Genomic DNA, 18,324 nt, shown 5'->3' with positions numbered 1-18,324 from the left:
AGATCATGGAGGCCAATCCCATCATTTCATGGCAAATAGATGAGAGAAAAAGGGAAACAGTGGCAGAGTTTATTTTCTTGGGCTCCAAAATCACTGTGGATGGTGACTACAGCCGCAAAAATAAAAGACACCTACTCCTTGGAAGAAAAGCTGTGACAAACCTAGATAGCATGTTAAAAACCCAGATAGCATATTAAAAAACAGAGACATCATTTTGCCAATACAGGTCTGTATAGTCAAAGCTATGGTTTTTCCAGTAGTCATGTATGGATGTGAGAGTTGCACCATAAAGAAGGCTGAGCACCAAAGAGCTGATGCTTTGTGGTGCTGGAGAAGATTCTTGAGAGTCCCTTGGACAGCAAGAAAATCAAAGCAATCGATCCTAAAGGAAACCAATCCTGAATTTTCATTGGAAGAACTGATGCGGAATCTGAAGCTCCAACACTTTGGCCACCTGATGCAAAGAGCCATCTAACTGGAAAAGACCCTGATGATGGGAAAGATTGAGAGAAAGAGAAGAAGAAGGCAACACAGGATGAGATGGTTGGATAGCATCACTGACTCAATGGACATGGGTTTGAGCAAACTCCCGGAGACAGTGAAAGACAGAGAAACCTGGAGTCCTGCAGCTCATGGGGTCACAAAGAGTGGGACACAACTTAGTGACTGAGCAACAATAACAAAAGGGCTCTACAAGCTAATGTCAGACCCTTTCGTGCTTTGCTCTGAAAAAAATAACCGTGACTATGACACTGATATACCTGCCATTACCAAAGACATTCAGAAGGCAAACTAGGAAATTGGAAGTAAGATTGTGACAGTCATCTTCTCTCCATCATCTAACCATGCTTTGAGCCCAACATCTAGAAATAATTTTTATTTCTTTTCTAGTCCTCAAAACTGGGTTTATAATTTGCTCTACTCATGAAACTCTGAGTTTTTGGGTTTTTGTTTTAATAGAAATGCTTTTTACTGGCTGTGCTCAGTCGCTCAGTCATGTCTGACTCTTTGAGACCCCATGGACTGTAGCCTGCCAGGCTCTTCTGTCCATGAAATTTTCCAGGCAAGAATACTGAATGAGTTGCCATTTCCTTCTTCAGGGGAATCTTGCTGATTCAGGGCTTGAACGTGCATCTTCTGTATTGCAAGTGGATTCTTTACTACTGAGCCACCTGGGAAACCCCTTTTTTCCAGGGGGAGGAGGGTATTCAAAAGGCAGGTTGAAGGTTGGCAGAATATGCTGCCCCCAAATATGCCTTTTTGGCATATGAATTTTTTTGAGCTAACAGAAGCAGAAGATATCAAGAAGAGGTGGCAAGAATACACGGAAAAACTATATAAAAAAGATCTTCACAACCCAGATAATCACAATGGTGTGATCACTCACCTAGAGCTAGACATCCTGGAATTTGAAGTCAAGTGGGCCTTAGGAAGCATCACTACAAACAAAGCTAGTGGAAGGGATGGAATTCCAGTTGAGCTATTTCAAATCCTAAAAGATGATGCTGTAAAAGTGCTGCACTCAATATGCCAGCAAATTTGGAGAACTCAGCAGTGGCCACAGGACAGGTAAAGGTCAGTTTTCATTCCAATTCCAAAGAAAGGCAATGCCAAAGAATGCTCAAATTACTGCACAATTGCATTCATCTCACACACTAGTAAAGTAATGCTCAAAATTCTCCAAGCCAGGCTTCAACAGTATGTGAACCATGAACTTTCAGTTGTTCAAGCTGGACTTAGAAAAGGCAGAGGAATCAGAGATCAAATTGCCATCATCTGTTGGATCATCAAAAAAGCAAGAGAGCTCCAGAAAAACATCTATTTCTGCTTTATTGAATACACCAAAGCATTTGACTGTGTGGATCACCAAGAACTGTGGAAAATTCTTCAAGAGATGGGAATATCAGACCATCCGACTTGCCTCCTGAGAAATCTGTATTCAGGTCAAGAAGCAACGGTTAGAACTGGACATGGAACAACAGACTGGTTCCAAATTGGGAAAGGAGTATGTCAAGGCTGTATATTGTCACCCTGCTTATTTAACTTATATGCAGAGTACATTGTGGGAAACGCTGGGCTGTATGAAACACAAGCTGGAATCAAGATTGCTGGGAGAAATATCAATAACCTCAGATATGCAGATGACACCACCCTTATGGCAGAAAGTGAAGAAGAACTAAAAAGCTTCTTGATGAAAGTGAAAGAGGAGAGTGAAAAAGTTGGCTTAAAGCTCAACAGTCAGAAAACTGAGATCATGGCATCTAGTCCCATCACTTCATGGCAAATAGATGGGAAAACAGTGAAAACAGTGACAAACTTAATTTTTCTGGGCTCCAAAATCACTGAAGATGGTGACTGCAGCCATGAAATTAAAAGACACTTGCTCCTTGGAAGAAAAGATGGTCAACCTAGACAGCATATTAAAAAGCAGAGACATTACTTTGTCAACAAAGGTCTGTCTGGTCAAAGCTATGGTTTTTCCTGTAGTCATGTATGGATGCAAGAGTTGGACTATAAGGAAAGCTGAGCACCAAAGAATTGATGCTTTTGAACTGTGGTGTTGAAGAAGACTCTTGAGAGTCCCTTGGACTGCAAGGAGATCTAACCAGTCCATCCTAAAGGAAATCAGTCCTGGGTGTTCACTGGAAGGACTGATGTTGAAGCTGAAAGTCCAATACTTTGGCCACCTGATGTGGAGAACTGACTCATTGGAAAGGACCCTGATGCTGGGAAAGATTGAGGGCGGGAGGAGAAGGGGATGACAGAGGATGGGATGGTTGGATGGCATCACCAACTGGATGGACATGAGTTTGAGTAAACTCTGGGAGTTGGTGTTGGACAGGGAAGCCTGGCATGCTGCAGTCCATGGGGCTCTCAAAGAGTGGAACACAACTGAGGGACTGAACTGAACTGAACTGAAAGGCAATTGAGAGCCAAAAGTTGCAGAAAAAGCTCTTTACTTCCTCTTAACTGCCTAAAAATAGAGTAAAAAATTCCCTTTTTATGCTGGAAATTTATAGTTAAAAAGGAAATTTCCACTTGTAAAGGTCTCTCACTAGAGAAATAGCTGCACCCAGAGATAAGTCTTATCACCTGAGAGACTTATTTGCATAAGGAATCAACCCTTAGTTATCTATGGTTCCTCCCTTCTCCTTTCCACAACCTGCCTCCTCCACCCAGAAGCTGCAGCTCTTTTGTTTAGCTTGGAAGTGTTAGTCACACAGTGGTGACTTTTCAACCCCATGGACTATAGCCTGCCAGGGTCCTCTGTCCATGAAATTTTCCAGGCAAGAATACTAGAGTGGGTAGCCACTCCCTTCTCCAGGGGATCTTCCCGACCCAGGGATTGAACCAGGGTCTCCTGCACTGCAGGCAGATTCTTTACTGTCTGAGCCACCAAGGAAGCCCTGAGATGGTCTATAAGCCTCAATCTGACTGCCTCCTAGAGTTTTCATTTCCTTGTAAATCTCTGTGTCTATGTGCGTGTGTGCATGCTAAGTCACTTCAGTTGTGTCGCACTCTGTGCAACCCTCTGGACTGCAGCCTGCCAGGGTTCTCAGTCCATGGGATTCTCCAGGCAAGAATACTGGAGTGGGTAGCCACTCCCTTCTTCAGGGGATCTGCCTGACCCAGAGATCGAACCTGCATCTCTTATGTCTACTTGCATTGGCAGGTGGGTTCTTTACCACTAGAGCCACCTGGGAAGTCACTATATGTCTATGTATATAAGAAAATCTGTTTGTTTTTTTTTTCTCTCTCTCTTTCTAAACTTTTTCTTTTTAGTTTAATGGGGGGACGCAGCCAGTGAACCTAGGAAGGTAGAGGAAAAAAATGGGTTTTCCTTCTCTTTGTAGGCAAAGCCCCTGGGGATGACTAAGACCAGAGAATCTGAAGGTAGCTCACAAGAACTGTCTGATGCATACACATAGTAAGTAATAAACCTGGGACTGAGGCTCTGGCTGCCTGGCCTCAAAGTCCATCCATTTTGTTGAACTTGAAATAATTTATTAAATTCTTTGGGGGACTTCCCTGGCAGTCCAGTGGTGAAAACTCTGTGCTTCCATCGAAAGGGGCACTGGTGTGATCCCTGGTCAGGGAACCAAGATCCCACATGCCAAGCGGTGCGGCCAAAACAAACTCTTTGGTAACTTGTTTTTTGTCAGTCTCTTCAGGAAGCCTGGGCTTCTCTGGTGGCTCAGATGGTAAAGAATCTGCCTGTAATATAGGAGACCCAGGTTCAATCCCTGGGTTGGGAGGATTCCCCTGGAGAACGAAATGGCAACCCACTCGAGTATCCTTGCCTGGAAAACTCTGGGGTATTGGTAGCAAAGACTGTGACACAACTGAGCAACTAGTACTTTCAGATGTAACTTAGTACAAGTCAGCTATTGGAACCAATATTGCCTGAGAGCCTGCTATGTATCAGGCTCTAAGCCATACACTGTGCTTGTTAGTACTTTCAACAATGCCACTGATAAATCAGGAAGCCTCTTGGGCCTCCCAGATGGCGCTAGTGGTAAAGAACCTGCCTGCCAATGCTAGAGACCAAGAGGCGTGGTTTCAATCCCTGAATTGGGAAGATCCCCTGAAGGAACAAATGGCAACCCACTCCAGTATTCTTGCCAGGAAAATCCATGGACAGAGGAGCCTGTGGGCTGCAGTTCACGGGGTCACAGAGAGTCAGACACAACTGAGCATGCATGCAGTCAATACTCCAGAAAGCCTCTTGAGGAAAAGACAGTGTCTATCTTATCCGCCATTATATCCTCAACAAGGAACTCAGTGCCTGACCCAAGGAGATGCCCAATAAATATTGTAGAATGAATGAATAAAAAAGGGTCCCTACATGAGAAATGGATTTTAATGGGCTATTGTCCATGTCATTATTCAAAATAAAAACACTATCAAGTTACTAAATGGACAAATGAGAAGTATTGGTAAGTGAAGGTAATAGACAAGAAGGTGTAAAGCTTGCTCAAATTGTTTTCCAACTTTAGGAGACTTGAACTATGGAGGACATCATTCAGGAAACAGGAAGGAAGCAAAATCAGGAATTGCTTAGGAAGTTCCAGAAAGGAAATATAAAGAATCTGGCACATTGCACGACATACAGTAAGTTAGATAAAGATGGTTTTTGAAACTGTGAACCTACAAATGGGTTACAGAAGTCAAAAAATCCTGTACAGTATTACACAAAAATGTGCTTCTTTACATTCCCATGCAAATTTCTCTAGACAATGATTTGTCTCACATTTAGGAAGAAATCCAAAACCTCCACATGGTTAGGAAACACTGATTGATTACAGCAACTATAGATTATCTAGATGACATTCTCAGTTTTCAAATAAAGAAATCAATTCCCCCAAATGTTATGGGACCTGCTGAAGTTCAAACAATAAACTAGGTGACAAGAAGAACCAGGAGTCGGTTCTCTCAATTCCCAAGCCTGTATTCTTTGCTGTGCCTCAACGCCTCCCTGAAATTAAATCCAAAGAAAAAAAAGTTTAATTTCTTGGAGAAATGAAGAAGAAATCCAAAAAGATTAATTACAAAGGTAAAAAGCAATAGAACCATTAGGCTGAAGGAACCCTGACGTGCACCTAGTATTTCCCCAATTTCAGGAGAAATATTCTCTAAATATTCCGAAATGTTTGTTTTTCAACGTGGTTAAGGACTGTGAAAGAAAGAAAAGTGAAGCTGCTCAGTTGTGTCCGACTCTTTGCAACCCCAGGGACCGTAGCCTACCAAGCTCCTTCGTCCATGGGATTTTCCAGGCAAGAGCACTGGAGTGGGTTGCCATTTCCTTCTCCAAAGACTGTGAAAGAAAGGACCAAAAAAATCATTCAGTCATTCATCTGAGAAACAAAAAGAACTAAGTTATCTTTATTCAAAACATAAGTATGAATGAATATATATCAAAGTTGTCCACACACAAAAAAATTTTAAGACTAATAAAGGCATAAGGTGGCAATCTAAGTCTAAGGCTTATCTATGATATGAAGTATACGAGCAACACAGTGTGCTCATAAATACTAAGACAGCAAAGCATTATAGATATTTGATCATCTTTCAATGTGATCTCAAGGATAAAGTAAGTAAATGAAATCCACGCCCTCCAGTCCTCATGCTCAGCAATTAATCAACTTTTGCTCAGAAAATATCAGGCTATTTGAAGACCTAAATTCAAATCTTGCCTTTGCCACTAATTCTCGGACGTGGACAAGTCAACTTCTCTGGTCCTCAATTTTTTTGATCTTCAGAGTGGAAAAATTTTCAAACTTTTTTTTTTTTTTTTTAGCGTAAAAAGGGTTTTATCTGCAGGAGAGCCGGACTCAAATCAAACAAGCCCAACCCCATGTGGTCATGTGACTCCTCCTCCTGTTCCCCTGCTGCAGCTGGGGCGGACACTGCCAGGACTCTGCCTGCGGGCACACTGGCCAGCTTGCCTATACCCTAGACAAGGACGTCCTCAGTGTTCTTTCCATTCAGCTCACTGAAGACCTTGTTGAGCCGGTCGTCATCTGCCTGGATGATGGACACCCTGTTCAGGATCTTTTCCATGTCCTTGGAGCTGGGGGAGGAATTGCCCCCGCAGGCGGCAAGCAGGTAGGAAGCCACGTAGCGCAGAGAAGCCTTGCACGTGCGACCTCGGCAGAGTCAGGGGCGGAAAGCTCAAAGCTATTTTTGATTTTTTAAAATTTAATCTTTTTGGTTACCACTCAGAGTAAGATATGTTTCATATGATCTGCATGAATAAATGTATATGATTATAACTGAAACAAACTTTCCTGAAAGAGTATAGATCCTATTCAAGGCACCCTGGTATTTTCTATTCCATTAGACTAGGTCCTGTTTCTTTTTTAAAAAATGCAAGTTATGGCCTATAAAGTGTATTTCATGACCTACACGTGGGTCACAGCCTACAGTTTAAAAAACATTGTGAAAAACATGAAAGTCACTAGAAGCTTTTTTATTCTACTGATAAACTCTCTGTGAGAACCACAAGACAACAGTAAAATCAATTTACTTGAATTTCTGTTTTCCCTCCCCACCCCCATGTTGAAGGTGATGATAGGTTTTGATAAAGGTTTTGATGAAGAATTACTGGTGGGAAAGGGAAAGGAGGAGATCTGAGCATCCATGAAAGGAAATCCTGCCAATAAGTAATGTAACACTGACCCTAGAGAAAAAGACGGAAGACATTTACAACTAAATCAGAAAAGGTTTCACTGCTATTTGTAAAGACTTCCCATGATCTGTTTTCAGAGCTTCTTAAGAGAATGTTTAAGAGAAGGAAGAGGCTGAGGGGATAGGAAAGAGAGAGAAGAAGAAAAAGAAAGAAAGGAGAAAAATGGGTAAATACTCTGTGTTGGTGGATGTCCTAACCCCTCTGACCTTCGTAGGTGCTAGGCTCAGCTCTCATGAGAAACACCCTGTGTACGTGTGAACGAGGATCTTCTGAGTCATGTCAGTGGCCCCCACTGCTAGAGCACCCCTTTTAAGTCATTAATACAAATCTAATCGTTATATTTCTGCTTAAAGTTCTTCCGAATAACCTGCACCCTTCAGCATGGCGCACAAGCCATCCATAATCTGATCCCTACCCGCTTCCCATCATCCCTGCCCGCCCTCCCCCAACATCATCAGTTACATCAAGTCCCTGGAGTTCCCCAAGGTCCGTTATCATGCCTCTAATTGTTTTTTTCAACTCTTTTCTCTTTCTAGAGTGCTTGTAAGAGCTTACCTCTCCAGGTCCTTCAAGTCTCAGTGCACATGTCCTGTCTCCATCATTGCCCACCTGGTCTGTTCTCTAACACTGTGCTTACCCCAATCACAGATGCTAAGGCCATGTATTGCAATATGTTTATCTTCCCCCTAGACCATGATGTCCTTGAGAGCAAGGATCATGTCCACCCTATTCAGGGGTGAACAGTGCCCACCACATAGTAGAAATTCCACAGATATTTGTTAACTGAATGAATATGAATAATGAAGGACTTTCTTATGTTCTACCTGTTTCAAATGCTGAGAGTGAGTGAAAGTTCTGAAATTCAGTGATGATGCTTGCCAGTCAAGTGTAATCAGATTAAGTAGATAATCCTCCAGTCTTGCAACAAAGCCTTAGCTAAATTTTTACATAACAAGTAAAGTGTGAGCGACCTGTGGTTTAAAAAGATAATGATTAATCAGAATGGGAACATGAAAATTGAGAGAATGATGTGTTAAAACAGTCCCTCCAAAAAAGTTGGAAATTAAAAGTGGAATGCAGTCAGAAAACCACAATGGAGAGTTACCAGATTTTAGAAAATTTAGTATTTCAGTTATATCCCCTTTTTTAATGGTAAACAGATAAATTTTGCTAGTGGTAAAAATCATATGTGTGAAAGAAAGCAAAACACCTCTAAAACTTTAGCTGCAATCCTACTTTGATTGTTAAAAGAGTACGATTTTACAAAGATGATAAATCCTAGGTATGAGGAATAAGTAACATGGGATCAGGATAATTAATTTTTAAATATGGTAAATAAAATAAGAGAGAGTAAGTTAAAACTAACAAGGAAAAAATCAGAGGAACAAAGATAATGAATGTTAGCCCAAGGAAGGAAAAGAATAAAATATCTAAATATTAGAAAATGAACAGGACTCCGCTGGTGGTCCAGTGGTTGGGAATCTGCCTGCCAATCTTGGGGCCATGGATTCAATCCCTGGTCCTGGAGGATCCCACATGCCATGGAGCAACTAAGCCCGTGCGCCACAACTTGCCAGGTCTGTGCTCTAGAGCCTGTGCTCCAGAGCAAGGGAAGCCACCACAATGAGAAGCCCGTGCACTTCAACCAAGAGTGGCCCCCTCTCGCCAAAACTAGAGACAAGCCTGACCGCAGCAACGAAGACCCAGCTCAGCCAATACATAAATAAATAGAAAGCAGCCTTCAAAGAAAAGAAAAGAAAATGAACAGAAGTGAGCCCAATGAAAGCCCAAAATAAGGAGTAAAAACAGATCATGATTCTAGAGCAGCCATGCAGACCCTTCTGGAACTGAAGTCATCTTACATCTGGTGTTTTAACAGGAAACACAAGAAGATAGCTAGGAAGTAAAAAAAACATGCTTCCACTAAATTGCTGATAAAATTCAGGTAAGAGACTATAAAAGCCCAGGGACGTGGCTTAAATCTCCTTGCCTCTGTGACACACAGGATACCTCAATTAGATGATGATTTCTTTTCATTTCCTAAAGAACAAAGGAATTGAATAAAGTACATGCATTTCTTATTCATCAGAGAAAATAAAGAAGTCAGATGCCAGAAGTATTTCTCAGTGATTCAAATTCAAATTCTGATCCTTGGGGAACTCTTTGAAAAAAATCTATGGGCACATGAAAAAAATACCAGTAAAATTACATGAACTCATGAGGAAAATTCGATACTGATATGCTTACACTTTCATCTTTGTTGGGGTTTCATCCTAAAAATTACAGATGGCTGTCTGTTAATGACTGATTTTGGAGATTTTTTGACCTATATACCTTATCACAAGCTTCTACAATGAAAATGTACTACTTCATTACAATAGTAAGGAAGAAAAATCCCCTGACTTTCAAAAATTCTGAGTTGAATAACATCTAAAAATTTGGTTTATTTGATCTTTTGTGATAGAAATATGAAAACTTTGATCCCATCAACTCAAATGATTACTCAGATAGTCTCCAGGAAATCAGAAGAGCATCAAATCCAAACTCTTGAACTAGAACCCACAGAACACCATGCCATCAGCAGCGATGGCTTTCATAATGCTTCCTTCTGGGCAGAGGTGAACTTTTATTGTTGTTACTTGACAATAAGTAATCAAGTATGGTTAGGAGATTTTTAACTAATTTAGTTATTGACTGTATTATTACCAATTTCCTTGGCTCAAAAAACAGAAGCCAACTCAGCTTAGACTTTTTTTTTAAGTGGGTTAATTTTTAAGTATAGAGAGAACTCATATAAACACTACTCAATCCAGCTTATGGGAGCTGAGGATAAGAACTGTAAGCTGTCAGCCTGGAAGTCAGGCCCTTTAAGTCCTGGAGCCCTATGGCCACTCTTCTTTGCTTTTTTTCCTGAATATCTGCCCCCATGCTTATCTTTGTAATAAGCATGTAATAAGTAACCAGATCCCGTTACTTATTCAGTGTTTCTGCTCTTCTATGATTTTGGCCTGCACATGGCTTTTTGTAGCCCATAGAACTGACCCTGAGGATGGGGCTACATAACAGATAGGTCCCTCAATTAACACAGACTCTGAGAGACCCAGTTCCACATTGGTTCCAAGAGAACCTATCGATTGTCTCAGCTTGGGTGAGGTATACATACATCCCTGTTCCAGTCTGCGGTGGAAGAGGAACCAGCACACATTGTATCCATGTGGCTACTTAGATTCACCTCTTCCCCAGAGGCTTTTCTGGGGCTCATTTCCAAAGAAAGGGACTTTGTGCTAAAATGCATCCAAAATGTATCCATTATGTTTTACTGTGCAACTTTGGATGAATCATTATATTTAGTAATGCTATGAACATGTTACTGTGTAGTTTTTCCTTGCCTCTCCTCACCTGGTCACCACATATCCCATTATTCCTTGCTTTGACTGCCAAGAGCCCCAGTCCCAAACTTTTCCTCACAACTACTAAGCCATCTCCAAAAGCATCTGCTCTCTTTCTCCCCATCCACAGTCTTACTCCTATTTCAGCCTGCTCTTTCTTTGCTGAAAGACAGCTAATTCATACTAAAGTAGTTACTACTGATGAAGTAACTACAGCAAGCCATTCATCTTCTCAGTGACTTCATGTACTTAATCTCTAAAAGCGACAGGGCTTGGATTGACTCTTAAGTAATTTTCTAGTATAATACAACTTTTTAACTTCCAAAGATTCCCCCCTACAAGGCTATTTGCATTTTTAAAGATCATTCTAAATGGTAAATAATAGTTAACATCCATTTAGTGTTTATTGTATACCAGACACTTTTCTAAGAGCTTTACACATAGTAATTACTTTAATCCCTGATAGCTCAGCTGGTAAAGAATCCACCTGCAATGCAGGAAACCTGGGTTTGATGGGAAGATCCCCTGGAGAAGGGAACAGCTACCCTTTCCAGTGTTCTGGCCTGGAGAATTCCATGGACTGTGTAGTCCATGGGGTCGCAAAGGATCAGACATGACTGACTGACTTTCACTTCACTTCACTTTACAATAACCCAGATAGTTTGTTGTTGTTCAGTCACTAATTCATGTCTGATTCTTTGTGACCCCATGTTCTGTAGCCTGCCAGGCCCCTCTGTCCATGGGATTTCCCAGGCAAGAATACTGGAGTAGGTTGCCACTTCCTTTTCCAGGTGATCTTCCCGGACCAGGGATCAAACCTACGTCTCCTGCGTTAGCAGGCAGATTCTTTACCACTGAGCCACCAGGGAAGCCCACCCAAGTAAAAGAGTGTGTTAATTAAGAATATTTTAACAATGATAAGGGTAACAAATGAAAATTATATACCTTAAACAAAATTCTAGCTTATTTCCCTCTCACAAGCCAGGATGGGTCCTGATCTGTGGGTGGTTTTCTCCCATTTGGTTCAGGAAACCAGGCTTCCCTCTCCCCTTTTTCAGCTTGGCCATCTCCTAGATCTCAGTTTTATCTGCTTTCACATGTAGAAGGAAAAAGTGTGGACAAGCTACCCACATTTTAAAGAGTCTGGCCCAGAAGTGACATGCCTCACTCCCACTCATTCTTTATTGGTGAGAATTAGCCTCAAGGCAACAGCAGAATGCAAAGGAGATTAAGAAATATTGTCTCAAATACAACAGTCATTTCTCAAAAACTTTTTCATCACTCCTAATCTACACATTTTTTTTTTTTGGCCTTTTAACATATCTTTGATAGGAATGCATTCATTGTTCAATGGCTCAGCTGGTAAAGAATCCACCTGCAATGCAGGAGACCCCAGTTTGATTCCTTAGTTGGGAAGATCCGCTGGAGAAGGGATAGATTACCTACTCCAGTATTCTTGGGCTTCCCGGTGGCTCAGCTGGTAAAGAATCCTCCTGCAATGAGAGACCTGGGTTCGATCCCTGGGTTGGGAAGATCCCCTGGAGAAGAGAATAGCTGCCCACTCTAGTATTCTGGCGTGGAGAATTCCATGGACTGTATAATCCATGGGGTCGCGAAGAGTTGGACATGACTGAATGACTTTCACTATGTTTAGTTGGAAGCATTTTCTTCTATCTTAGCAATACATAAAATTGTGTATTTGACAACCAATGAAATCTTAAGTTAGATGAAATTCACTGTATAATGTGGAAGAGGGGGCTGATATTTTGGTTCTTCCTCAGTCTGCCATTCTTTTCACCAAATATTCATGTGCACCCATCTTGTTGAGTTTTAACAACTCAACATTTAAAAAACTAAGATCATAGTATCTGGTCCCATCACTTTATGGCAAGTAGAAGGAAAAAGTGGAAGCAGTGATAGATTTTAATTTCTTGGGCTCCAAAATCACTGTGGGTGGTGACTGCAGCCATGAAATTAAAAGAAGCTTGCTCCTTGGAAGGAAAGCCATAACAAACCTATGCATAAACCTCTGCATATTAAAAAGCAGAGACATTACTTTGCTGGCAAAGGTCCTTATAGTCAAAGCTATGGTTTTTCCAGTAGTCATGTATGGATGTGAGAGTTGGACTATAAAAAGGCTGAGCACCAAAGAATTGATGCTTGCAAATTGTAGTGCTGGAGAAAACTGTTGAGAGTCCCTTGGACTGCAAGGAAATCAAACCAGTCAATCCTAAAAGAAATCAACCCTGAATATTCATTGTAAGGACTGTTGCTGAAGTTAAAGCTCTAATACTTTGGCCACTTGATTGAAGAGCTGACTCATTGGAAAAGACCCTGATACTGGGAAAAACTGAAGGCGCAAGGGGAAGGGGGCTGCAGAGGATAATATGAATAGATAGCATCACTGACTCAATGGACATGGTTTTTGAGCAAACTCCGGGAGACAGTGAAGGACAGAGGAGCCTGGTGTACTGTAGTCCATGGGGTTGCAAAAAATTGGACATGACTTAGCGACTGAATAACAACATTTTTTCTTACTGCCACTGCTACTAATGGGCTGGGTCACTGGGCCAAACACGTCACTTGCCTAAGGCTCAGTTTCCCCTGCTGTGAAGTGAGGGCTTTGGGCTGATTCTCAAAGTGCTGTCTCTATATCAGCAGCAGCAGCAGCAGAACGGAAGAACTTGTTAAAAATACAGATTCTTAGTTCTCATCCCAGATTTATTGAGGCTCTGCCACCTGTGTTGTAACAAGCCCTCTGTTAGAGAAACCTGTAAAGTTTGGGAACCACTGAGAAAGCCACCAGTCAACTGATCTCTACGTTCCTTATAGCTGTAAACACTCTTTACACGCATATGTGCTCAGTCATGTCTGACTCTTTGCAACCCCACACACTGTAGTCTGCCAGGCTTCCCTGTCCATGGGATTTTCTAGGAAAGTATACTGGAGCGGGTTGCCATTTCCTCTTCCAGGGGATCTTCCCAACCTAGGGGATCGACCCTGTGTCTCCTGCATTGGCAGGAGGATTCTTTACCACTGCATCACCTGGGAAGCCCTCTAATTCTAAGTGAACACTCTAATTCTAAACAAAAGGAGAAAGAGAGCTGGATTAACCTAGTTGCTGGCATGAAAGATGTTTTAAAAGATATTCAATAGGACAGAAAATGACTGTTTCGAATGATGCAGGTGTTTGCTTAAACTATTCAGTTTTATGAGATGTGAGAACACCATGCACAGGTAAGGAGCTTTCCAACAATGAAATGAAATGAATTGAAGCAAAGTTAGAGACCACAGGTGGCCAGATGAGGACCATCACAAATGCCCAGCAGTACTTTCCCTAGGAGGGTATATACGTAAACACACACAGGCTCATGGCTCAGACTAGGTTAGAAGGGTTCCTCCCTATCAGTATTGAAGCTCTGCATTAAAAAACAAAAAACACTTAGTGAACTGCCTTATCAATGAGCTTCTTTATGTTAACCATGTTTATTTACATTTACAAAAAAATCTTCAAGGTTCATTGGAGATTTTAGTGGTGTCAGAGGGCTCAAAGGTTTTGAGCTATAATACCAAAAAGCAAAGCAAAAGAAACAAAAACACAAGCAAAGAAGCAAAATAAACAGGAAAACCAACCCCAGAATCAACTTCTCTCTGTCCGGTACTGTTGGAAGATGAACAAGACGGCAGAAATGAAAGAGTTCAGCTTACTTTCCATAGCATCCCCTTTTGGTCTTCCCTCTTTGCTTTCAGGATGTGCTGTGCATGCTCAGTTGCTCAGTGATGTCTGACTCTTTGCAACCTCATGGACTATAGCCTGCCCGGCGGGACCTGCTCTAATTTCTTTTCCTTATTCGTCATTTATGCCTTTTAATTCATTGACTTAACACATAAGTATGAATAAACTTGATGATGTGCTATGTCAGCCAGGCATTTTCATTGTGTTTTTCATAATGAATTCTAGAATAAAAGATTCTGTCATCTGTGAAGGTATCACCTAATAGGTAGGGAAATTTTTGAGTGGAGCAGAAAAGCCTCTAGGGTCAGTAAAGAGAGCTCTGAAAATTGATCATCTTAGTATATTTGGAAGCAATGGTAGCAGGGGAGGTGGAGAAACAGGGCACGTGGAGAAGGAGAGGTGAGTAGCAGAGGAGATGGAGTAGGAGGGAAGGTGGAGTGGCAGAGCAGTCCAGGAGCCAGTGGTGAAATATTCATTTTATACTGGCCGCTTTGCTAAAGAACATTCTCCCACAGGAAGGAAAACCTGCAGGTTGATCAGGCAAGACCATCCATATCAGTAGTCACGAAATCTGTAAGGAGTCTCTTCCAAGACTGAAGACTTCTTTCCCCAAAGGTGAGACCTTTCCCACCTACCTGCTTTTCTGCTCCATCTTTCGGTGCATGAGTAGAGATCAGCTCCTCTCCCATCCCCCTAATCATAATCCATTTTCTGTCCCAGGAGCCGAGGCTACTGTGCTGATTGTGTTGGTTGGGCTCACGTAAGTGGTACCATGCAGACGGGGTGGATGGAGGGAGAAATCTAGCCCATGCTTTCTTTACCAAACCCTGTGTTAGGGGAGAGGGTGCCTTTTTCTGACTCACACACAAAGATACCTTATGAGCTAGCCACAACCATGCCCCTGCATTCTATTTGTCAGCATATATGACACTATAGTATTTTTAAAGAAGGTCCTCTTAGCATAGTCCTTAGATTAGGCCAGGCTTCTCGCTCCTTCTGTTAAACATACTGACAAGTGTCGGTGGCACGCCCTCTCCAGTATGTTCTGTTATGGTATATGTATATCAAGCACCCCTATTTGTCCCCAGACTGGTTTCTACTCATAATACTTGTTGTTTTAATTATCCAAATTAATTAAATATTGAAAATACTGATGACAGCATGAAAAAAAGCATTGTAGTTTCTGTGAAAACTAAGTTCGATACTTTGCAAAGATTGGAAAAAGGTGAGTGTTAGATGTTGACAGAGTTGTGAGGGGCAGCTATAAATAATTGCCAAAAGAAAAATGCAAAGTTTACCATTCTAGGTTTGAATTACTTTATATGTGATTAGAAGTGCTTGATTCACCTGAGAGAAACTCAAGCAAGAAATCATAAAACATGAATTATGGGCAGAGTTTATGAAAGAAAGGTGTCACTGCAATCCTCAGACCCACATTAACAACAAAAAATAATAAAACTTAAAAACTTTACCCCTATATCAGAAAACATATATTTATATTTTTTTAAATTGAAGTATAGCTGACTTACATTATTATATTAATTTCAGGTGTACGACAGTGATTCAGTATTTTTACAGTTTGTACTCCATTAAAAGATATTACAAGATAAAGTAATGTGTTATACAATATATACTTGTAGCTTTTCTGTTTCATACGTAGGTATTTTTTGGTGTCATGTCTTATATTTAAGTCTTTAAACCATTTTGAGTTTATTTTTGTATATGGTGTGAGGGTGTGTTCTCACTTCATTGATTTGCATGTGACTGTCCAACTGTCCCAACACCACTTGCTGAAGTGTATTGTATATTGTGTATTCTTGTCTCTTTGTCGAAGATTAATTGTTAGGTGTGTGGGCTTATTTTCAGGCTATTATGTTCCACTGATCTATATGTCGGTTTTTGTTGCCAGTACCACCCTATTTTGGAGAAGGAAATGGCAACCCACTCTAGTTTCTTGCCTGGAGAATCCCATGGACGGAGGAGCCTGGTAGGCTACAGTCCACGGGGTCGCAAGAGTCGGACACAACTGTGCAACTTCACTTCACTTCACCCCCTATTTTGCTTCCTGTAGCTTTGTAGGGTTGTCTGAAGTCTGGGAGGGTTATGCCTCCTGCTCTGTTCTTTTTCCTCAGGATGGCTTTGGCAATTCTGGGTCTTTTATGATTCTATATAAAGTCTATGATTATTTGTTCTAGTTGTATGAAAAATATTATGGGTAATTTGATAGGGATCTTATTAAATCTGTAGATTGCTTTGAGTAATATGTCCATTTAAAAAGTATTAATTCTTCCTGTCCAAGATCATGGGATAGCTTTCCATTTCTTTGAACTATCTTCAGTTTCTTTTATTAATGTTTTGTAATTCTCAGCATGTAAGTCTTTCTACTTCTTAATGTGGTTTATTCTTAAGTATTTTATTTTCTTTGATGTGATTTTAAAGGAGGTTATTTATTTACATTCCCTGATATCTCATTGTTAATGTAAAGGAATGCAACCAATTTCTGTCTGTTATTGGTTTTTTAATTTTATTTATTATTTTTTAACACCAAAAACATTTTGTACTGGGATATAGCCAGTCAACAATGTTGTGACAGTCCCACGCGAACAGCAAAGGCACTCAGCCATCTTTATGTTAATCTTGTATCCTGCTATCTTGTTGAATTTGTGTATCAGTTCTAGTGGTTTTTATATGGAGTGTTTAGAGCAGAGACCCTTAAGTTTGAGCTAGGTTGGCTCTGATCCCTTCCCCTGCCCCCACACCTGGACCTTTGCCCAAGCCGGGCCCTTGTGGACTCGCGGCTCATGCTGGTCACGAACAGAGGTCCAGTGTACTGCCTGTGTGGGTGCCCATGGCTCTGCTCAGAGCAAGTCTCCTTCGTCTCTCACAGTCAGTCACTGCCCCAGCCTCCACCCTCCTGCCTGGTTGTGGAATCCCTCCACAGAGCCGGCCAGCCCACGTGGACCCTCAGCAGGTACTGAGAGGTGAGCTGCAATGGAGCAGCCATCATCAGAGATCTGGGCTGCTGCTGAGGCCCGGCCTGAGTAAGAGACAACAGTGGGTGCCGCCACCTGACCTGGGCTCCTCCCCAGGGTGAGGTTGCCTCTGTGTCCTACAGCTGAGTCTTCCCCCCGTGTCCTAGATCCAGTGCCGTGCCGGCACATGGAGTGAGTGGGAGCAGAGCGTTTACTCAGCCACGGCCAGGTGTGCTCACAGGGGTCATGGAAGCCCAGCAGCCACTGGAGCAGACCTCTCTCCTCGTGCTCTGGGGGCAAAGCCAGCGTGCGAGCACTCCTTGCAAGGGGAGTCCAGCCTTCTCACAGCCTTTTGTTAGTCTCAGAGCTCCTCCAGTCAGGCAAGTGGGCTGGTCGTCCCTGCCTAGGACCCCACGACTATGGAGTCCGGTGTAGCTCAGACCACTGACTCCCCAGGGCGTGAGTCCTCTTCCTCTCCGCCCCCCTCCCAGGGGCACAGGTTCTGACCCGGCAGTTTCTCTTCCTTTCCTACCCCGTTACGTGTAGCTCTTTCTTACAGCCTTGGTGGCCTAGAAGTCTTTTTGCTAGTCTCTGGTTACTTTTCAGTGAGAATTCTTCCATATGTAGATGAATTTTCAATGTGTTTGCAGGAGGAGGTGAGCTCCACCTCCTCCTACTTTGCCAGCTCTATCGGAAACCCCTATTTATGTGTTTTATTTTGTTATTATTTTATTTTGGCTGCATCACATGACTTGTAGGATCTTAGTTCCCCACCCAGGCATTGAACCAGCACCCTTGGCAGTGAAAGCACAGGGTCCCAATCACTGGACTGCCAGGGAATTCTCACCTATTTATACATTGTCAGGTAAAACACATGTTTAAGATATATGTGTGCTATTTTAATCAGTTTTTCCAATTAATCCAACATTAACCAATACCCAATCCAGATCATGTCATGTAAGAAGGCTTCTCTAGAATTTTATTTAGAGTTTAATGAGATTTGTGTATAGTAGCTCTTCCCCTGTGAGATGCCCTTCC

This window comes from Giraffa tippelskirchi, chromosome 4, assembly GCF_054371585.1.
Source record: "Giraffa tippelskirchi isolate mGirTip1 chromosome 4, T2T-mGirTip1v1.2.pri, whole genome shotgun sequence".
Lineage (NCBI taxonomy): Eukaryota > Metazoa > Chordata > Mammalia > Artiodactyla > Giraffidae > Giraffa > Giraffa tippelskirchi.
Note: the sequence above shows the minus strand (reverse complement) of the source record.